At 38.7% G+C, this 24,518-nt stretch overlaps 1 long non-coding RNA gene across 1 annotated transcript; it reads left to right on the top strand.

Annotated features, from left to right (window-relative positions):
* Window positions 1-15,749: 15,749 nt before the first annotated feature.
* LOC103279871 (uncharacterized) lies at window positions 15,750-18,164 on the top strand. Its single transcript, XR_507040.3, has 3 exons — window positions 15,750-16,028; window positions 17,119-17,185; window positions 17,841-18,164. It is a non-coding gene; the product is annotated as an uncharacterized LOC103279871 (long non-coding RNA).
* Window positions 18,165-24,518: the final 6,354 nt, after the last annotated feature.

The following is a 24,518-nucleotide window of genomic DNA, read 5'->3' on the forward strand; positions in this document are numbered from 1 at the left end:
TGCATTAATGAATCCTATCACAAATTTTATAGAATAATAAAGGATTACATATGGAAGAAAATTAAAGAATAATTGGAAAATGGTCCAAATATCGGTTGCAGAAGTGCTAGAATCCAATCTAGGGGGGTGAGAATCTTTGCAGTCTGGGTCATACTCTGAATGTGAAATGAACAAGGTGGGGTTCTGCACAGAAAGGAGTTTTTATGCAGGGAAAGATAATCGTGCAGAAACAGAAAGCAGTATTTTTGTATGCATAAAATTGGTATTGTGAGCAGGAAACTTATTTTGTACACATAAAATGCCATTTTCTGTGGAAAATATCTCCCCCTGTCTTGGTCTATTTCATAGACTAAACTCCATACTCTATATAGACTATCTTTCAATGATGAGAAAAATGGTAAAATTATTGATTTTTGGAGCATTGTGTGGTTTCCGGGCTGTAGTATATAGCCATGTTCTAGCAAGATTTTGTCCTGAAGTTTCACCTGTATCTATGGCTGGCATCTCCAAAGCTATACAGCTGGAAAACAAACAACGCTCCAGTGATTCCGGCCATGAAAGCCTTTGACAATATATTAATTTCTGCATATAAGAATGAAATGTACATCCCTGCTGCATGTTGCTTTATGAAACAATGTAATGCCTGTAGTTGGTTTTGCACATTTTTTCAGAGACCTTTAAGGGATGGTGTTATAAGCTACTACAGGCTTCAAAGGTGTCAATTGCAGAAAAATGTGGTATGTTTCAACAAAATGGCCAGATATTGTCTAACTAATTATACAGTTCAGAAGGAGGGATGGAAAAGAGAGGGGGTTTCAAATGACTTGAAATCCACAGGGAAGTCACAAGATGATGGCACCATGAAAACAATGAAGTGCATGTTTGCAGTAAAGCAGGCAAAAACTAGAAAGTAAATGCAATGAATTATTTCAGTTACTGTTTCATTTCCACAGAAAAGGACTGATAATAATTGTTGGTTTGTTTGTATGAGAGCATGTATTATGTGAAATTAAAAAAGCGAAATATTCATATGTAACAAGTCACTAAACATGTATGCTTATTTAATTATACATAAACAAATAAGCTTAAAGTTAACATGAATAGATAGCACAAAAATTGTAAAATACATGGCAGCCTGCTAAAAATTACATGTAAAACCAGCAAAACAAACCCCACGAGAATACTTAGAATTAGTTTTTAGTGCTTTATTAAGAATTGAAGGGCTCAACCTAACATTGTTCACCTTTGCAGCTTATGCGTCTTATGCATTTTTGCATCTTTCCAGCTTATGTTCATTCGGTCAGAGAATCTTCCCAATTTAGAGAGAAGCTAAAGATGGGTGCAAAGCCCCAAAAAAGCAAAACTTTGGATACAGAGGTTGCAAAATTTAACAAAATTAAAATCTAAGATGGGCTGATCGAAACCATTAGTGACAGTTTTATGACTTTACCTTTTAGGGATTAGCCATCACAAGCATTTGCATACATTGATAAGAAACGGAGGTGAGCAAATATTTCCTTTGTTTTCTGCTGCATTCAATTTTTTTGCAATTTTTGGTAAATTCTAATTAAATCCAAAGTGAAACCAAAAAAAATCCCACATCCCTTTATAAATCTTAAGTCGTTAGTTGGAACAGGAGTATGCAGACAACAAGAATGTCCTCAGTCCCCTATGTGAAGGACGAACAGTGGCTCTGGAGCTTTGTTGGGAAAATCTGGAAATCTCTTGTTCAATGTTTAACTGGTTTTCCTGATAAACTGCCTGAAGCTGTAAAGAAAAAAGTTTGAAAGGGTAGCAAGACCATTTGCAGCAAAGCTCAGTCCAAGAAATCTGTTGGTTCTTCCTGACTTTTGCCAGGTAACAAATGTTTCCAAAGTATGTTTGTTCTTGATCTGAGTGACAGCCATTTTCAGCCTCTGATTTTGACTTTCTAGACATGTGCACCAACTCTATTCCAAGTATGTGAAGAAGCCAATGGAAATTGTGGGGAATTTACAGTTTTTCAATGAATTGGCCCTGGATCAGAATACAATTATACTTCAGATTGCACAATTTTCTCCTAAAGCTTTTAGGTCAATTTTGGGCTTGTGTTGTAGATTTTAAAAAGATACACATTTGTAGAGGTTGCTTACAAAAATGGATACTGTTCCATTATCCAGGCAGAGGCCACCAGAAGGTGCTAGAGAGAGAAGGAAAGTCCATTTTATGGGGTGGGGAGAGTTGAAGGAGAAAAACAATTTCTCCCATTTTCTCCCCCTTTGCATTATAATAAATGAAGACATGGGTGGGGAGAATAACAGGAAAACAGGGGGAAATTGTTATCCTCCTTCAACCTATGCCCTCCTATAAAATGGACTATCCTTCTCTCTGTAGCGCCCCCAAGTGTCCTCCTCCCAGATAATTGAACAGTACTCAAAAATGTTTACATACAGCAAAGGTTCCTCCAAATATGGGAACATTGTGGTCCCTTCTACATTGCCCTATAAAATGCAGGTTATCTGGATTTTAGACTCATATAATCCAGATCAAAACAGATAATGTGGATTATCAATTTTGATCATCTGGATTATATGGCAGTGTAAAAAGGACCTGAGATTAACAGTGTATAAAATGCATGGAAAATTGCATACAAGTATTCATGGAGACTTTTGTTTCTTTCTTTTTGTGTTATTTCCAGACTGATGAGAAATTTGAGATAATGTATTTAATGACTGAAGATATTTGAAACTTACATGAATGAGGAATACACTGCTTTGCCCTTCTTTATATCTTGGCTTTCTTGCTCATTTCCTAGCATCTTCACTTTCTGTCCTGCCCAGATCTTTTATAACATCTGCTGCAGTATTTCCTCTTCAGTGTCTCCTTTTATTATATTGGAATGCTTATTGGCAGGAGCAGAACTCTGTTTCTACACAGATAATTTTCCTTAGGTGTATCCCTTTAGGCCTGCTCGTGTCTTTCAGTACTATGATGCTAATCTCTTTAGTCTATGACTAATATGTAAGCTATTTCATACCGTTAATGATTTTCATATTTCTTCTTCTCACCTCTTTGCTCCTGCTATCCCTGTTTTATTGGTAAAAGGAAGCCACGCTCTTTCAGGCTGTCAAAAAGGATAATTTCATAAGCACTCAACTCATGCAAGGATTTTGTTTGTTTGTTTTTAATATATTCTGCCTTCTATGAAAGTTTTTTTTTTCTTAAATGCTTTGATCTGTTTGAATGTTAACTCATCGGGAAAGGGAGACTTATTCTGTAGGATTTGTTGTACAATACTTCAGTGGATTCAAGTTCTGAAGTGCAATGATTTTAAAACTTCACGCAGCTATCTTAACCATTATTCCCAACTTTAAAGCTCATTCAAATTTGCTGTAAAGGAGTAGAAAGAACTTCTTTTTTACTATGTGGCATGCTGAATTTCAAGTTAACAAATGCAGATATTTCACACCTAGTATTGTCACCAAATTATTACCAACCCATAGTGATGAAATGAGTTCACTGAGTGCTTGCCTATCACTTCTTTCTTTCCCATCGTGGTTTCACAGGTCATCGTGTTTGCAAGACCTCATAAGATTGGAGAAACCAAAGTGAAATTTAAACCAAGAATGGGGATACTATAATCAGAAGGAGATTGCATTACATGACCAAGTAGAAATAAAAAGTTGATCAAAATGCTTCACTGAATAACTATGTAAAAGAGATGAAAGGATGACAATTTCATTCAAGAAAGAACCATTTGAAGATGAGTCTGCAGTTTTAGGAAGTGAAATGAAAGCTGCACCCAGAGTACTTGGGAGAAGAAAAAAATCACCCGAAACAGATGACATGATCTTTAAGTTTTCCAGGGACGTTCTTCATGTTATATTTTGGTATGTTGGTTGATTTAGTGTTTTTATTTATATTTTGATATTAACTGTAAACAGTTTGCTACAGTCTGGTTCTTGCAGAGAGAACAGAGCTTCTCCATCTTCTGCTTCCAATTATGTAGTCTATTTGATTTCTGTATTGACCATCTAGTGACATCGATGTATTCACTTACCAGTTTAGTTGCATGAAGAAAATATTGTTGGCCTTACAAAGTTCAGTCAGTTGATCTCCTGTTGTATTTCATGATCCTGGGACAAATCTTCCTACAATATTTGGTTCCTTCAGTTTCCTGCTTTTGCATTTCTAGTGTGTATTATCATCAACATGTCCTATCCCAGTGTCTGATCAATTTCTTCTAGGACTCTAACACAGAATCTTTCAATTTCTTCCTTATCTGCCTCTGTGGTGAGAGTATAAACTTGGATCACCATTATATTGAAAGGTTTTGCTTGGAGTCTTATTGCTCTTATTTGATTTCACATTTTATCCCTGTATTACATCTAATCTCGCTATTAATGGCATCCTATTTCTTATTTGATTTCCATTTCCAGAGTGGGTGTGTACAGTCAACCCACTGTAACCATGGCTTCAACCATCCATGCTTTGGAAGTATTTTTTTTAAATGACCCTAAAAGCAAATCTTGATTCAGTCATTTTATACAAGTGACAGCATTTTATTATACCATTATACTACTTGTGTTCCTTCTATTTTTATCAGTTTTATACTAATTTATGCAATGCATTTGATATGAAATAAATAAATTATACCATTGTATGTAATGCAACTTCAGCATCTATGTATTTTGGTATCAACGGGGATCTTGAAACCAAACCACAAAAGACATCAAAGACTCATTGTATGTGCTTTCAAGTCATCTGTCAAGTTAGGAAAACCCCCATGAGTCTTATATGGTTTTTGTAAGTAATGAATACCCATAGTTTTGCCAGTTCCTTCTTCTAAAATATATAACACATCTGGCATTTCTTGGTGATCTCCCATCTAAATACAAACCAAGGTTGACCCTGTTTAGTTTGTAAAGTCAGCTGATATCTGTAGCTTTTACAGTACTTTGGCTCATTATTTACAAAGTAAAACTCTGTAATTATTGATTACAAATGTCCCATTAGTGTCACTGATGTTAATCCTGTGTTTCCATTTCAATCATTCTTTGATTCAGGTTTCATAGTATATTTTTCTACCTGATACATTGTGAAGCTTTGGGTGTTTCTTTCAGCTCTGTGAACAACAGCAGAATATCCTTTTGGTTTGACTCCAATTGTAGACAGAACACTACATATCTTTGTCCTTTACTCTTCTGCAGTAGTTGGTTTAATCTGGGAACCTCATCTTCCAGCATGATCTCATTTCATTTTGGAGTCCTCAATCATAGGACAATCAATTCCATTGTCCAGACTGCCACAAAATCACATGATACCCCCAAGTTTTTTTGCAAGCTCTGGAGTATATTCCAATTTTCCCAAAGTGAAGTAAAGCTGTTTTAGTATTGTAAAATCCACTATATTAATGGTAGTGGACAGACATCGTGACAACAGCCAGAATTGACTTTGAGGTGAGTCCATTTTTTCTGGCCCATGCAGACTCACCCTCAGGTTCACACAACCTCTTTCTCTACTTTAGCAACCATAGGAAATATTCAATATATACACAAGATCTTTTATGAAAATCACAATCACATACGAATTTCTGTGTCAGAAAACCATGTTTTATTCAAATTTGTAAAAGTGAGAACAAGCCTCGATTAAATCACAGTGTTCCCAATGGCATGGGTGTTATAAAATCCATATCTTCTGAATAGATCTAATGCATTATTTTGTGAGACTGTTGCAAATTCAATTCCTGAGATTACTAACTTTTCAATGTGTTTTCCTTTTTATCTGTGACTTCCTCTTGTTGTATATGCCTGTGTTGTGATTTTGCTGTTGTATGCCAATAAGAATCATGTGTGTGCGTGTGAAATCATGGTTAGTCTTGCTAGTCCACTAACCAGAGACTAAATAAATCACCATGAGTCAGACATTACTATAAAGTGGTTTATTTAAAAGCAAAAACTTTTGAGGCCACAAATGAAGATGAGGTTAAAGGAGGCATCTGCAAACCCAATGAACATAATAGCTGCTGAAAATTGGCTGGGGTGAGGATTTGAAGTAAACCTATGGTATGGTGACATAAAAATTGACCTTGGTTTACAAATTAACAGAATTTTCCTCTAATTCAAATCTTCACTTCAGCCAATTTTCAGCATCTATTACTCTCATTTAACCCAGCAGTGTTTGATTCATTCATTAATCCTTTGCCAGAAAAAAAGTAACCACAGTTTAGTTCCCAGATTTTGGGTGTCTGCCAATCATCTCATTACACGGCATGACATTTGAAGGTCATGAAGGAAAATCTCAATATTATACTTCTTTGCTTTGGTATACTTTGAAAATGGGAAGAGTTCCAATTTCTTGGAGAGTTGGTAAAAATGTATCCATCAGATCTGAAAGTATTCTTTTGGTCCCTAAATAAGTTAAAGGAAACAGAGGAAGATATGCCATTAATATTGCACGTATTTTAAATTCAATGAGCCTTAGAATAATGATCAAACTCAGTATTAGTATACTGATGGATGATTAAATTGATAAAATAGTGGTTCATTTTCAGATCTCAGAAAGGTATCTCTAAAAAATAATTCAGCATCTTATTTTTTCAAAAAATAATGTATCTCATTACAGAGCATCAAAAATGTACTTTTTTTGCTCATTTTACTTTCATGTAAAACAATCATATTATATTATTTTACTTTATTTGCGGGGGGGGGGGGGAGGAAGGTCCAAACAAAAAAGTGGAAAACATTTTAGCACTAGCCCCCACAAAAGGAATGAAGAAACAATATTTGTTGCATGGTGTAATGTAGCTTTAACAACATGTATATTATTTCCAAAATGAGGATAAGGTAAAGGTTTCCCCTGATGTTAAGTTCAGTCGTGAACGACTCTGGGGGTTGGTGCTCATCTCCATTTCTAAGCCGAAGAGCCGGCATTGTCCATAGACATCTCCAGGTCATGTGGCAGGCATGACTGCATGGAACGCCGTTACCTTTCCACCGGAGCGGTACCTATTGATCTACTCACATTTGCATGTTTTCGAACTGCTAGGCTGGCAGGAAAAATGAGGATAAATACCTCAAATGTAACAAGCTTTAGCATGATCCCTAAAAGCACGAGGATACTGGATGAACGGATTTTAACCATATGTTTTTATATTTTTATACTGTATTTATTGTTTGTAATGGATTTTATTTACTGTTATGTTTATTTATGTGTTGGCATTGAATTGTTGCCAGTTGTGTATGCCGCCCTGAGTCGCTCTGGGTGAGAAGGGAGGGATATAAATGTTGGAAATAAACCCCTCTTAAGCTATCTGATGGGGGACTTTCATTTCCTACTTGCCTAGGACATTGGGCATGTTGCCCTAGAGACTGGAATTATATTTCTTTCTTTTCTAGAAATTCTCCACTAACCAGCAGCTGATGGCCCATAAACCAGCAGTGGTCAATGGACCATTACTTTGAGTAGCACTGTTATAGCAACAACTTCAATTGTAACACATCACTTCAAAGCTCTAGAAAATAGTCATAATGCTTGGCATTTCTGTGACAGAAGAGAATGCTCATAGAGCCTCATATATTACATCTTTCTGAAACAATTACTTTATAGTGCTGGGTAGTACCACCATGTTATAGATAGAAAATGGAGAGTCCAAGAGAGAGGGGCTTGCTAAAGCTAACTACAGTTGCTTCTGTGGTAGTTAGGGGCTAAGATCCTTCACAAAAGTTTAAAACATATGAATATATCTATGTCCCCGAAACATATTTTTAACAGGAACTTCAATAATGCTAGGGCCCACATTGAGCTAAGTTCAATTAGGGGTGCTTGCAGATAGGGCCCAAATCCATGCCAAAATGGGTTAAAAACCTACTTTGGTGCAGATGTGGGTCCATACACCCTCTCCTGAAACCCAGGTTTTCTCTGGAGTGTGTCTGGATGCTCTCCCAGTACCTACCCAGTCACTCAGAAGCCACTCCAAACTATCTTTAAAAGTTAGAAAAACTTACCTGAACAACATTAAGCTTCTCCTACAGGCCTCATTGTGCATAGAAATGAAGTGCCAGGAGGGAGGGAGGGAGCGATTTTCCTCCTTGTCCCCTCCTCACCTCCTGGCACATAATTTTTACATGCCAAGAGGCTTGCCGGAAAAAGCTTAATGGTGGCCTGGCATTTTTTTAATCTTTTAAAGCTGGTTTGGAGGGGAGGGGAGGGTTGTGGAAGGTGGTGGCTGCTCTCTTGGTTCTCTGGGCTCATGGAGCCTAGAGAACCGAGAGGGCTGGGTGGACGGACCCCCGGGAGTATCCAAGAGTCAGTCTCCACAGGCCCAATACCCCATTAGACTCAGGTCTTTCAGGAAGGCCGGGGTCTAATAGGGTATCTAATTAATTCAGGACAAATCAGGGTTTGCATGTTTTATCACAAATTAATTCTCTTTCACCGGAGGCATCATTTGGACTTCTCCAGTAAAAGTCCAACAGGCCCCACATTTTGGGCCCTGTCTGGAAGGCCTCTAAGTCAAACATCTTCAGTTGTCAAATCTTTGGTTACTACATGAAAATCAAACTGGTAGGTTGGTTTGGCCAGGTTGTGTGTGCATATGAATGCTCACTCATTCAAATGACAGAAGGGATGGGAGAAGAAGGAGGGAGGTTGATGTGTAGATCTTGGAATATATCACAAGAACATTACAAGACCAATGGCAAAAGAGGGGGTACTTACAAGACAAATAATAGAGAACTTAAAAAGAGAGGCCAGAAAAATTAAAATCGAGAAGTACAAAGAAATGGAAAGGAAATTCATATGGAAATGGTACCACACCCCAGCACAATTAGCAAATATGATCAGGGATAAAAGTTCAACATGTTGGCATTGTGGAGTAGGCAAGGGATGGTACGCCTACATGTGGTGGGACTGTCCAAGGGTAAAAACATTTTGGGGAAAAATAGCGGAGAAAATAGAGGAATTATTTACAATTTTGCTCCAAGTAAACATGGAATTAATGTTGATGGGGATATTAGGGAACAATAAAATTAACGTAAAATATCAAGATCTATTCAAAGCTATGATTCTTGCAGGGAAGGCAGTAATAGCTTGGGGCTGGAAAGACGAAAAAAAAGTGGAATATGGTGAATTGGAATAACTATTTGTTTGACCAGGTCCAGTCAGAAATTATTGCAAATGTAACCTCTGAGGATAAGAAGGAAGATAAAATGAGGAAAATTAAAGAGAAATGGACAATATATTCGGATTGGATAAAAAGAGGTGAAGCCAATGTAACTATTGTACAGAAATGGGAAAAGTTGTGCTCATGGATGGAGTTAAATTTCTAATGGAATTGTGGTATGGGGTGGGGGGAGCGGGGAGGGGGTGGGAAGGGGAAAAGAATGAATAGAATGATGATATATCAGATATGTGAGTAGACAATATAGAAGGGAAGAGGATGGAGAAATGTGATAATAGATAAATGATGTTTAGGTATGAACATTTGTATTAAATGTGCAATATCCTCACAACATGAAATATAAGATAATATCAATAAAATATATTTTAAAAAAAGAGGTGTAGATCTTCAGGATGGATGGATGGTGAGAGATGTGGAAAGGAGAGAATGAAAAAGTCAGACTGAGTGGGCAAGATGACAGCAGCAGGAACTGCTACTTTTATAGTAACAGTCTCAGTGGGTATGGATTTAATAGGGACTTTAGGAGTTATAAATTCCTTATAAACCATGGAGGTGTAAATCAAGTCAGTTTGCTTCAGTCTGAAAGAAAGAGTGTACTCCTCTAGCCTGCCTACACCTAAACCTGCAATTTTTATGAAAACATACCTGAAACTAATTCCAACTTATTTCACTGGAGGTTTCTCCTGACAAGGTATACATAGGATTGCATTGTTTGGTGCTGAATTATCCAAATCATCTCCAGAATCTGTTAGCAAGAACTATACCAAACAAGCAAATGGAAAATCCCATGTCAGTAAGTAGGTGGATCTGCTCAAGGTTTTAATACAGGACATTGCTGTGTATGCTGAACCCATTTGGAAGATAAAGGCCAACATCTTGGATAGCTCTTTAAAGTCTGGACTAAAATCTGGACAAATATGTTGTGCCACTGCCATGGATCTCACCACTGTGAGCACTGGGACACTTTATTGATGCAGTTTTTTAATTATATTTATTCATTTCTTTAGTGTCTGTTACAATCATTTGCATTCTGAGTAAAATTCATACCTCACTAAAATAAATTCCTAAACTACTGTCACTTTAATACAGAGGAGAATTTCAAATTGCTCCTAAATGTATGTGCAAGGTGGAGTGATGGATGTGAATCTAATGCAGTTATCACTTCCCGGGAAATAAATTTCTCCTGAAGCCAGGGGAACTTGTTTCCCAGAAGTGTGCTTATTACCTGAATAACAAAGGTAAAGACTATAAGTTTTGATGTTATGTGATGTAGACTGATTTCTTTTTTAGATGGCACATATATAGCTAAGGTCTTCTGTGATTTTGTGCATGTACAGTGTTGTGACTGCGCCTTCGGGGATTATGGTTGATGGGGATGGAATTCGAAGAGGAAGAAAAAACCCTCGTGATGAGGGTTCACTGGAGGAGTTGCGCAGGAAGCGACTTAGAGAGCTATATGGGGGATCTTCTGAGGAAGATTCAGATGGGGAGATGGATGCTGAGGAACAGGTGGTGGCTGGGGAAGCGGGCACTGAATGGGCACAGCCACCGGAGATGTCTGGGGATTTGGGGTCTATGGATACTTCTGAACCTGGGGTTTCTGCAGGAGCTGATCCCAATTGGGATGCTTGGAGAAGGGAGGATGGTTCTTTAAGTGTTCATGGGGCTAAGTGTGGGCAGGATGATTGGGACTCCGACGAATTGCTAGGTACTCCAGATCCACGAGCTCTAGCTGTGTGGAGCTCAGATTCTGAGTAGATTTGGGACACCTGGTGTTTGGGTGTGAGTGTTTGGTCACCCAGGAGGAAGGGGAATAAAATGGGAATGTTTGGCCACTGCACTTTGCGTGTGGCAAGGTGTTGCTGAGGCGCCATTGGGATCTCTGTTTCCATGAAGACTGGACTTGGACTATGATTTGAATCTGCTGTTATCACCTAGCTTGGCTCTCGCTGTGTCTTATCGTGGACCTGTTTTGGATGACTGCACCCTCTTCAGACCTTGGATCGGAATTTGACCTTGCTACTGCCTTCGCCCTGTGATTGATGACTACTATCGGCTTTTGACTCCTGGCTTGCTCTTTGGACACCGCTGTTATCTCCTGACCTGACCTTGGAATCCCGGACGACGTCTTTTCACCATCCTTTTGGAGCCTTCGGCTTTATCCACATTGTGGAAGCAGTCTACTGCATTCTTAGTTTGTTTGTTTGTTTCCTGACCAATTTGGTGTTTTCTTTTGGGAACTGTACCTTTGAAAACTACAGAGCCGGCTGGCAGGGCTTGGACTCAGAAAGTGCAGTTTGCACTAAGTTTGTTTAGCTTTGTTTTTACCTGCTTGTGTTGCTGAATTATATTTTTGTTTGAACTGCTCTTGAAGCACTGATAGTGAAGTGTTTCAAGGTTTTTTCTGTGTTAACATTACCTTTTGGCTTATCTGCTGAATAAACTCTATTTTTGTTCACTAATTGGCGTCTGACTCTTGACATACAGAAAAGATGAAGGATTCAAATTCCTGTGCTGAATCCAGGTTTCTCTGTTTTTACTTTGAAAGAACAAAAAAACTTCTAGCTTCCATAGCAGTAAACAAGTTGCAGAATTTGAAAGGTGTCTGAATCTCCATCTAGACTACCATATAATGCAGTTTGAAATTCACAACAATTTGGACTATTATAGTTTAATTCTACATTATATAGTCAGTGTAGATGGGGGCTGAGAAGTAAATGGGCCTTTTTGTTATCCACATTGCTAGCAAAATCAGAATAAATTTATGCAGAATGTGAAACTATATCTAATTTGCAGAGCTTATATAAATCACAGACATCCACTTTTCTTGACACAAATCTCATTGTGGACTATGCTACTGCACTTTATTTTTAGTTGCTTTGGCTATTGTTCAAGCTATCTTTAACTATCTACAGTCGTGTGGGTGTTACACAATTCCAATTCATTTCTCTCTGTCTGTTTCAAAGCAGGAAGTATTACTGTTATGTGGTTTGTCTTGCACTGGTTGTAGAGCATGCTCTCCCTATGAAGTTAGGAATGTAGGAACATAAGAACAATCCTGCTGAATCACACCAAAGGCCTACCTAATTTGGTATTCTGTCTCACAGTGGTCCAGTGGATGCTTATGGGAAGACCAGAAACAAGACATGAGAGCAATAGAATACTTCAGTTCATTTTATCCATATACTATCATTCAAAGGCATACTTCTTTCTATAGAGGAGGCAATATTCAGAAACCATGACTGACATACTTATAGTTGTATCCTCCAGGATAGTATAAAAGTTGACGGTAGAGTCTAAAAAACATGAGATTTCTAAATTTGATTTCCCCCCTTTTGTGTGCAGACAGAGGAGATGTGAATGATTAATAAGGAAAATGTGTAGTTCTAAAGGGCCTCAGCTGAGGCTACTGTGTCTGGGATAAACCTCATATCTATCCTAAGTTGTATTTTGTCTTACCCAGGCTTCAAGACAAATTCTGAATCAAGTTATCTCTGGAGGTGGTGGTGATGATCATTATCCATTCCATTGTCCTATTGTTCTGCAGGGGTCTTTCTTTTTTAGCTCCAGGCAGGAGGTAAAGCAGCTGTGCTGGATGGAATACACTATCTGGCTTTTGTGCTACAGAGAGCAGAATGCACTGGTAAAGGAGCTGAGATCCAAGGCAGCAGCAAACAACAAGCCACCTCTTCCTCCCTATAGCTTCTTGGTATTCCTTGTTATCTGCTGTCTCTCTGTGATGGTAGTAACATAACAACAGCAGCCCTTTGTTGCATAATGACATAATGAAACTTTCCATTCTATTTTGCAAAGATTTAGGTCTCCAAGTGAATTCCAGCCACAAACAGAGATCCTTGTGGAGTGCCGACATCTGATGGTGATGTCAGAAATATATCTTAGTGATTGACCCCAACTGGAAAATGAAATGTTCCCTCCTCTCTCATTTTGCCCTTCGGTTGACATTTTTTTCCTGGAAGACTTGGACATTTTTGACATTTTTTCCTGGAAGTGAGCTATATTGACTGATTTAGATTAAGGAATTTCAGTAGATGTGTGCTGAGCTGCTTTTATATTTTAATACATTTTAAATGCATTTGTCTCTTAATATTATAAATATAGTAGTAGTAGTAGTGTGTGTGTGTGTGACTTGTTTTAGAATATTTTATCTGAACAGTTTTATTATCTGTGGGCTTGCCTACATTCACAAAAAATCTCAAACTTACCTCAAATAGAAGGCTAGATGTCTCCATGAAATACAGCAACTTCCAGTATTATTTTTTTTGCATTAAACTGACTTTGCCCTACTTTGGGTAAAGTTAGAGGGGCGGGGCTGTGGTGCAGCTGGTTCGTAGCCAGCTGCAATAAATCATTACTGACTGAGAGGTCATGAGTTCAAAGCCCGGGTCAGATTAAGTGCCTGACCATGAAATAGCCCCAGCTCATTGTTTACCTAAGCAACCCAAAAGACAGTTGCATCTGTCAAGTAGGAAAATTTAGGGACCGCTTATATGGGGAGGCTAATTTAACTAATTTACATCACCATAAAAATGTCCAGCAGCCTGCGTGCTGCAGATGAGGAAGTACAGTATTCCATCAAGGACTTGGCGTCACAGTGGATGATGAAGCAACAGCTCCTCCTGTAGCCGGAATCGAGCATACCCTCACAAATCCAGAAGCTGAAATATGTTAAATAGCCTCTGTGTCTCTCTCTCTGTGAGTGTATGTCAATGGCATTGAATATTTGCCTGGTATATGTACATTGTGATCCACCCTGAGTCCCCTTCGGGGTGAGAAGGGCGCAATATAAATACTGAATATAAATAAATAAATACTTTGGAATTTGTTGGAGTCTCCTGCAGTTTTGGAAAAATCTGAACAGGACTGATTTGCTCCAATATACGGTTGAAACAACAACAGTGTCATTAGCCCTTTTCCTGTACCTATCATAGTCATGTAATTGCTGGTGTTGATGATAGTCATGCCACTGCTGATGCTTCTAGTCAGCCATAGAGCTCCACCTGAGCTCCTAGACATTGTGGGCACCTCTGATGACATTGAAATGGGGTGCTTTAACAGACTAGCCTACTCTGTAGGGATAGTGTGTATGGACAGCCATTTTCTTTTATATAAGCCTTGATTCCAAAGGCATGGCTGAAGCCAGAGGGGAGGGGTGATCCAGCAGGGAGGACAATTTGATTGGCAGATCTAAATAAAGTGTTTGCCCAGTCACAGAATGTGGGCAGAGCCAAAGTGACAGTTACAGCTGGGAGCCAGAAAGGCAGTGGGAGAGTGGGGATTTTGAAAAAAAGATAGTTCTAAGAAGAGTGGAAGTTTAGGAGGCTGGAGAAAGTAGAGTGGACATATCTTTTGGAACTGTAATTTGAGTTGAGAGCATAGTTTTGACAACTAATTTGACACAAAAGAGAACTAGGTAGGGATTCTCTAGACAGAAAGAGATCTAAGAAATCTGAAGAGTCATGTTTGCTGAATTATTTAACATAGTGAAGTTACCTCAGCATTCAAAGTTTTGGAACTGTTCTAACTAAGTCAAGAGCCTGATTGATTGTGAAACCACTACGCTTAAGTGCCTGACTGTAACCACTACACATTCCTGATCAAACTAATTAATATAACATCTTGTTTTCCTCAAAAACACTGCCTCGAGTGTATCTTTCCTCAGTGCCATAAAACCCCTAATAAATCTAGAAGAGTACATCTGAGGTACAAGACAGAATGTGCTGCCGTGCCTCGCAGCGAATCAGGGCTGAGGGAGGGGGGAGAGAAGGCAGAGGTGGAGCCATGACCATTGCTCTTTAAATTTCCAAGTGCCACATCACAGCCTCCATTTGCGATCGGGCAGGGAAAGTTGAAAGAGGTTTGTGCCGGGTTCAGTTTAGCTTTGCAGGCAGGATAGTATTATAGGCAGGTAGGCACCGCGCCGTAGAGAGAGAGAGTGTGGTATTCTTCGTATGAAACAAGCTCACCAGCCAGCAGAGTCTTGTAGCAAAGGTGTTTATTCAAACACTAGGAAGGCTACTGAGGCTTTGGGTGCACAAAACTATATATCCCAACCATCAGTAGTTAAATACATTACAGTTTCACTTTCAGCTCAGCAATAAATTGCACATTTGTAACTCCAGAACTCTGCATATGGTTCCAGAAACAAAATCTTTCAAACACAATGTTCTTCCAAGGTAAAAAATAAGTCATAAACTGTTCCAGAAACTCTGAAATATCTTTCGGGTTCTCCTCGGCAAAAACAAATGTATTATATAAAGAAACTCCTTCCTCTCCCACACAATGTAGCAGGATAGCTATCTGCCGCTTCTTTGATATATTCTCAAGTCCCGCTGCAGAAAGATACAACTGAAAAGCCTGTTCCCACCATCTCCAGTTCTCAGCCATATTACCTTGCATAGCAAGGGGAGGAGGAGGACAAAACGACTCAGTGTCTAAACACTCCTTTTCTGGGGACGCTAGCTTCCAGGTTGTACCACAGGAGAGGTTTGTATCCCACTTCTGACACCATGTGGTAGTCTTCGTATGAAACAAGCTCACCAGCCAGCAGAGTCTTGTAGCAAAGGTGTTTATTCAAACACTAGGAAGGCTACTGAGTCTTTGGATGCACAAAACTATATATCCCAACCATCAGTAGTTAAATACATTACAGCTGTAACAACCAGAGAGTGTGGCTTAAAGGCACAGTATACCACAGAGAGAAGGAAGGAGGCTAGCTTACTAAGTTTTACCTTATTTAGTTGTGGCTGACTTGAGTCCATGCTGGAGAAAGAAGAGAGAAGCATTGCAAGCTGTAGGCTAGTCATTGGCAGGCACTGCTTAATGCTTTGCTTATTCTTTTTTGAGCTGGGTGAGTGCCTTTTGTCTTACAAATGTTTTATCTTTTTGCTGCATTTTACAAACTCTTTGAGGGCTACTGGGCTGCTGAATGCACTGGTGACCTATTTATGTGTATTGGCATACCACCACCACACAACAAGTTGTTTAAGTTAGGAACAAGCCTTTTGCCACATTTTCTAGTGCCACTGCTATGCTATCTGCTTGCATTGAGCCAAAAATCAGGAGATATGCTAATCTTTCTGAAACTTGGGGAAAATAATGTTCTGGTTATGTTATGCAAATGTAGAGAAATTCAAGGACATAGCTTTGGGTTTTTTTTTTTTTAAAAAAAGTTTTTGTAAAAACCTTAAAAAAAATCCCCAATAGTCAACAGATGAGAGAAACATTCTGAAACTTGGGGGCGGGGGGGGGGGATAACAGTGGTAAATATGTTCTACCACTATAGTAAGTTTCACCCCAATAGGTCTAAAAATGAGTGAGAAAGGAGTCCCAGAAGCCCCCCTCCTCCATGCAATTACTTAACGAAATAATTTGTTACTTTCATTATAGTAATGAAACGGACACTTGCGATATTTTAGAAACACTTTAGATATGACTTGCCGGCACCCCCTAATTTTGAAACTGGTATTGAAACTTTTTTTCCTTGGTTGCACAGGTCATAGATAGATAGATAGATAGATAGATAGATAGATAGATAGATAGATAGATAGATAGATATTTTTGAAAAATCCCAGATTATGTTCTCATTCTTTCTGATTCACACTGGGTTAAATTAAACTGATGTAGAGGAGTGGTATAAAATGTCTCTGATCATGCCAAGATATGACAGAAAATACTCAGAGATAAAATGCATATAGATCTCAAAAATAAAATAAAAAACAAGTGGAACAGAATCTGAGACTTTTTGGTCTTTTTAATTTTGTTGGGATGCATTCAATGTTTAAGATTGCTGTTAGGTATGAAAATGTATATATAATTGGGAAAATGAGACACCAAGTAAAATTAAATGTCATAGATTTGCTGATTCTTGGTTTTTCCCTCCCCTTAAAAAAGATGGCAGGATTTTCAGTAAATTAAAAATAATCCACTCTGTTTTGCAGACTACCAGTACAAACTTTTGCTGGCCTCCTCAAATGTGATACTGAGTTAAATGGGGTTTACTTCCAAGTAAGTGTGTATGATATTGTTATCTAAGCTGCTTTGCCAAATGGAGTTTGATAAGAGTCCCTCTGAGCCTAGGAATTGATATTCGAATGATCACGTTTATTCTAGTGTAGATTCAAAAGGTAATGTTATATTGAGTCACTGGAAAAAGTGGCATCTTCCAAGCTCCAGCTCCTTTTCTCCCTCTCTGTTTCTTTCCTTCTTCCTCATGTCTATTTTTATCTAAATGGAAGAGTTCTTTCCCAAAAAAAATGTTGCAAGGAGAAATGACAGGTAGTGATTGTCACAATGATAATAACAGCAGCCACAATATTTTTGCTGGAAGCCTGCTCCACCTTGAAAAGCTGATATATATGAAAGGCACATTCTACCAAATCAAACATCTTCATTTTTAACATATGCATGACTTTGCTTTGCTCGGGCTTAGAGAATTCTTGTTCATCTGTGTAACTCAGAAGGGATTTTTTTTCTCCCTAAAGATCTCAAGCTAACCATATAAGTCTGTGAGCTTTTGCATGATGACAGCAGTCCCAATTAATGTGTTTTATGTTTAATTGCAGGGTTCTGGGCATTTCCCCCCAAAATGTATTGCACATATATGCTTAAACATGTGTAAATACAGAGATATTTGTTAATCTTTGCTTCATTGTCATTGCAGACGGATGTGGCTGGCATATGATATTTCAAAGAAAATAGTTCCAATTTGAATTCTTTTTCTAGGTGATGAATTCTCTAAAGGTGAAAGAAGAGTATCCTATGTGTAAAAAAAAGCACACACATAATATATAATTGAAATATGGTCTCATATCTCCACCTACAGACACAAAGACAATGGCATGCAATTTTACTTTTTCTTTTCTGTGAATGCCTTTTTAAAAAACTGTCATTTTTTCTGAAAAGCAATCATGTAAATTGTTGATAATCAGGCATCATTATATTTGGATCTTTATAGCAAGTGCTAATAAATGAACAAACAAATGGGCATTTGCATATCTTACATTTTTGTTGCGTCTTCTTTAAAATATCCCATAGCAATTGACAGCCCAGTATTAAATTATTTTCAACCCAATCACAACCATGCTTTATAATAACATTAACATTGACGGTAGTGCTTCAGAGCAATAATTGCTACACAGTACGGTCTTGGATCATTTATGTGAGAGAATAAACTCTCACATAAGACCCATTAATTAAAAAAGGAGACAGTTCCCTTCTGAATTCAAAATACCAATCTGCAGAAAAAGGAACAGTATTGCCTGATGGCTTGCCAAAAGCTTTTTCGTCATTTTAACACCGAGGCAACATTTGAACCAAGGATTTTCCTGCTAAATACTAGCACATTTATCCTGGGATGCTTGCCAAAAAGAAAAGTTAGGTGGTTGCTAAGCTAAGACATTGAGGTTTGCCTTACTAAGCACAAAATGCCTCCTGGCAATAAGGACTTGTTCTGGAAGAAAATGAACACTGATTTGAAGGTGATTTCCCACGTAACTGTTGTCACATAAGCTATGTGCCTAATCCATGGATAAAACAAACTCATGGCATATTGGATCACTTTCAGATCTTAAATTAAATGCATGGATATCAAAATAGGACTAAAAGGGTATGCAACATTGGGAGCTGGATTAGGTGCCAGAGTACATATCTCAGTGTCTGCCTTCCAAAAAGGAGAGTTGACCTATAGAAAATGGTAAAACACAGAGTACAAATAACCTACCATCCCTTACCTTACCATGCCATATCACTACAGCCCAAATATACCGTCCAAAACTTTTTTCTTTTATAAAAAAACTATTTAGTTTGCAAGGTGTGGAAATTACCAGACATGATTTCTGGATTCCTGTACAAAAAATCTATTATCTCCTGTTCTTTGCATTTTCTACGAGAATTTATTTAAGGCAAAACAAATGAGCAAAGGCAAAGGCATTGCTTTCTGTGCATAAAATATATTTTTGCCCCATTTTTATTTTTGGCATAGAAAAAATTGCATATATTTTAGTTCAAAGCTTCTGGAACAAAGTCCAGAAATGTCAATAATGCTTGGAGATTGTACATTAACTCTTTGTATCCATGAAGATCATGGAAAAAAATGACTGAAATTATTTGTTCATGTATGCTGGCACAGAATACGTTCTAATTCACATCCCTGATCACCATGTACTGATTCCAGACCTCTCTTATGTGATGTTTCTAGCCCTTAAAACTATGAATAGTCTAAGGCCACATTACTTTGTGAGCTGGCTGTTCGAATCTAAGATAATTAGGGTATTAAGGTCACTTTCAGAGTCTCTGAATTCAGTGTCTGTGTGGTTTTTTTATGAAAAGAAGGCAGTTCTCTGACCCAGTTCTGTTCAACATCTTTATTAATGACTTAGACGAAGGGTTAGAAGGCACGATCATCAAGTTTGCAGATGACACCAAACTGGGAGGGATAGCTAACACTCCAGAAGACAGGAGCAGAATTCAAAATGATCTTGACAGACTAGAGAGATGGGCCGAAACTAACAAAATGAAGTTCAACAGAGACAAATGCAAGCTACTTCACTTCGGCAGAAAAAAATGGAATGCAAAGATACAGAATGGGGGACGCTTGGCTTGACAGCAGTACATGTGAAAAAGATCTTGGAGTCCTCATGGACAACAAGTTAAACATGAGCCTACAATGTGATGTGGCAGCTAAGAAAGCCAATGGGATTCTGGCCTACATAAATAGGGGTATAGCATCAAGATCCAGGCAAGTCATGCTACCCCTCTATTCTGCCTTGGTCAGGCCACACCTGGAATACTGTGTCCAATTCTGGGCACCACAATTGAAGGGAGATGTTGACAGGCTGGAAAGCGTCCAGAGAAGAGTGACTAAAATGATTAGGAGTCTGGAGAACAAGCCCTATGAGGAGCGGCTTAAAGAACTGGGCATGTTTAGCCTGCAGAAGAGAAGGCTAAGAGGAGACATGATAGCCATGTACAAATATGTGAGAGGAAGTCATAGGGAGGAGGGAGCAGGCTTGTTTTGTGCTGCCCTGCAGACTAGGACGCGGAACAATGGCTTCAAACTACAGGAGATTCCACCTGAACAGCAGGAAGAACTTCTTCACTGTGAGAGCTGTTGAGGAGTGGAACTCTCTGCTCCAGAGTGTGGTGGAGGCTCCTTCTTTGGAGGCTTTTAAACAGAGGCTGGATGGCCATCTGTCAGGGGTGATTTGAATGCGATTTCCTGCTTCTTGGCGGGGGGTTGGACTGGATGGCCCATGAGGTCTCTTCCAACTCTACTATTCTATGATTCTATGACCTCAGACAATCCATCCAAATTAAAATTTGGTGTTTCTAAAAATCTTTTTCACATCTTGGAATGCACAATAGCTTTTAAGGAGAATGCTGACATTATAATTCAGCAGAGAAAGAATGATAAACTAGATCTCAGGGCAGTTCCACACATCTGAGATCTATTGTGTTTTAAAAATGTGGAAGTTCCGAGCTTCTAGTCCACACATCCCCAGAAAGTGCATGCTTTCTGAGGCGGATGTCCGGATGCCCTACTGGGCATTCCAGCAGAGCACCTGGATACAAAATAAAAACCCATTAAAAAGCCTTTACAAAAACAAAACAACTCACCAGGCCTCCATTTTCCCATCTCCAGCCCTGTTCTGGGTCACACACCCCCCCCCCCTTTTCCAGGAGCATCATTGGTACAACCCAGAAGAGGGCCAAAGAAGAAAAATTGAGGCCTGGTGAGTTATTTTGCTTTTAAAAGGCTTTTTAAAGGGGTTTTGGTAAGGGGTGGGGGCTGTCTTGTGTTTCTAAGGCTCCAGGAGCCCCAAAATCCTGAGACATCTATGTGGATTGGGACTGGAAATTGTGCAACACGTTCCCTGGACTCAATCCACACAGCCCCTGCAACTGGAAAGACACAGTCTCTTTCCAGCTGACAAATAATCTTGGGACAAAGGAGAATCTTCCTCCTTTGTGCCGAAACCATTTGCGTTTACCTGAGCCGTCATCTGGACTCCCGTCTTAATTCCTCAGTGGGATTTTGGCCCCTGTTTTCAGTGCAGAAAATAGCTTTCCTGTGCAGAAATAGTGTTTTCTATGCAGGGAGCCAATTTTCTGCTCACAAGAGTATGGGCTGTTTTTAGTTTTAGTTTAGTTTAGGGTTTTTTTTTAGTGGAAAACACCTTTTTTTCTTTATAGAATATTTCCTTTGCAGCATTCTGGTACATTGGATACCAGAAGACTGTGTCACAGAATCTTTTCAGGTGTTTAATTCCTCCTAATGGGGATTTCTTATTGCTATGATCCCCTTTCTTCTTCTTCTTCTTCTTTAAAAAACTGGAAACCATTAATTGTGTATATTCTTCCCATTCCAACATGCCAAACCATGCACTTTGAACTAAAGAAGAAGCAATCAATAGGCATGTCATAGGACAGAAGTTCCATATTTTCAAAATAACTATTCCAACCCACTCAAGAGAAATCTTTATAATTCACGACTATCCAACAGGTAACAATACATTTGTGGTAGAAATGGAAATGAATGTCCTAATGTTTGGCTCTCCCAATATTTTAAGCTAGCTCCCAAAAAATCAATTGGCTTGATAAAGGATCATGGGAGATGTAGGGCAAAATTATTGAAAAGCCAAATATTCTCAAATTATGACAATAATAAAATATAAAATAAAAATGTGAAATCCCCAAAAGAGAGATACTTTTATTGCATAATCAATAAAATGCACAAAACACATCCTGCAAGATTTTGAAACATTGGCTTTTTCATCAAGGAAAAAATTATATAAGAGAAAAAAGGAATGTGATGATGTTGGATTCACAGACCTACATTATGTATCAGATGCATTTCTTTTTTGTTTAGTTAGCTTGGGGAGATTGCAATGCAAGTAGAAACCATTATCTTCTTGGCCATGAAGGGACCAAGACAAAGGAAAGAAAAAAAACTCCATTAGCATTCTTAAAATAACTATTCTTGGTATCCAGGATGTCTCTTTCTTTTGCGAGTATGCAGGTTCCTTTCTTAAGCAAAGAACGTTGCATTTCTTAATAAGTCTCTGTACTGCTACATCTGGAAAAACCTTCATCCAATTATAGATCAAAAGACATGTTTTTCCATTGTTGGAGGTAGAAATCTCAAAGTATTACTCCCATCCTTATTTCCCTGTTATTTGTGATTCTCCTGTTGGGACAAATCCAGTACCTTCAAATCCAGAAAACATATTCAGGGATAGCTATGTTGGCAATCCATGCATATGTATGGCTAATCCATCTACCCCTGAATAAAATAAAATAAGTGATGTCAAAATAAACATGCAACTGATCAACAGAAAATGGGGAGTGCAATTTCTTAAGAGTTCTAAATCAGATATGAAAAGAAATACATTTGATCTCCTTAACCCAACATGTGAATTAAGAAATACTTTTCCTGATTTACTGAGCTTAGCCATTGCAACACAGGTGGAACTGAATAGAAGGGCTACTGTGTGGCTCCATAGCCATGTCATTTCATTACCGGGCTAACTAGACTACTTGAGGAAGCTTGGGGAAAGTACCTGAATTAGCAGCCAGCCTTATTGGCTGACTGATTAAAGTGTATAAAGTGCCTATCAGAAGCTCCTCCCAGCAGTCAACTTCCAAGCATTAGCCCATTAACCACTTTCAAGTACTATGGTGTATCTTGTATACTGGTGTTGCTATGCATTTACTTTTGTTACCACTTTGTTGTGGTTAGTATGGATCCTGGATTCAGAGTATTTGTACCCATACAATATTAGAAATGGACAAGAAGGTCCCTTTTGAGGACTTATGGAATGTACTGAAGGCAGGTCTGGGGCAGGGGCAGAGGACTGATAGCAGAGGAAGACAACCAGTAAGATTAGGTACGGTTTGGGACCCGCTTACCTTTGTGACCACATCTCCCCCTATGAACCCACTCATCCTCTTCGTTCATCCGGTAGGGCCCTTCTATCACTCCCGCCACCATCCCAGGCTCGGTTGGCGGGGACGAGGGAGTGGGCCTTTTCTATTGTTGCTCCCCGGATCTGGAATTCCCTTCTGGAGGAGATCTGGCAAGCACCCACCCTGGCTTCCTTCAAAAAGCTGCTTAAAACCTGGCTCTTCCGCTGCGCCTTTAGATAACCGAACCCATAGCTATAGTAGTTGCACAGGCCATCTCTTTGACTTGAAACACTGCACTTTATTCCTCTGCCCCAAAGCATCTTAGAATATAACATTGGATTTTAGTTCTAGTGGCCCCTCCAGGCCATCCTCTCCTCCATCCCAGTGGTCTTTTTTTTTCTTCTTCTCTGATTCATATGTTATTTGAGTGATTATATTGCTTCTGTTTATGTGATTGTTTTAGTCAATTATTATGTTTTTTTTTATTCTTATAGTGTTTTATAGTGTTTTCAGTGTTTTATTGTACAATGTTTTATGCTGATTTTATATTGGAAACCGCCCTGAGTCCCTTTCGGGAGAGAGAGTGGTATACAAATAAACTTTTACTTACTTACTTACTAGGTACCCATGTGGTATTTCCATTGTCATCCTCTGGGTTCCAGACTTTGACCAGCCTATCAGGCACACTGGTCAACATGCTGGAAACTAGAACCCATGTGTTTGGGGCAACCCAGTTGTAACTAATACATTTGTGGTTTTTATTGTTCCAATTTATTGGTGGGCATGTTTTTATTATGGATGGAGTGGTCTTGCCCTGTTCGTGTAATCTCAGAATTTGCCAAAAACTTATGTGTTGTGAGAAAAAGAACAGCAGATCTATTGCTTTCCTTCCCAGTTATGTGTGTATGTGTTGTCAGTGTGTGTGTGTGTCCCCGCTCTTGTTTTTACTTTGAAAATATGCACTTAGTTAGCAAGGAAAATGACATTTCAGGTTTATTCTGCCACCAACAAATCTGGGGTTAATTTGAACTTTGAATCAAGTTATTTTATGCACAACTAAATAGCACTAATTGCCATATTTATCATCATGCAAAACATGGAACTGCCAGGAAGGTATTGACATTTTAAAAGAATACACAGCTTCCCCACAGGGATTTCATTCTCTAACATTATGGAACACCTGCCACACAGTGGTCATTGTTACCACAAGCTCAGCTGTGCAACATAATAACCTGTTTGTTAAAGGCAAATGTGCAAAATGTCCTGGTATTATCTAAAGATTTTTGTTCAATGTCAGAGCAGTGCCAAACCTTTGTGAAAATGCTTGCCAACAGGCAAAACGCTTATAAAGTATGTAGATTTTAAAACACAACAGAAACCTAAATGTATTACACTTGTTGCTACAAAAATTTTGGGGTGGGGGAGGAAATCCCTT

Source organism: Anolis carolinensis, chromosome 5 (assembly GCF_035594765.1).
Source record: "Anolis carolinensis isolate JA03-04 chromosome 5, rAnoCar3.1.pri, whole genome shotgun sequence".
Classification (NCBI taxonomy): domain Eukaryota; kingdom Metazoa; phylum Chordata; class Lepidosauria; order Squamata; family Dactyloidae; genus Anolis; species Anolis carolinensis.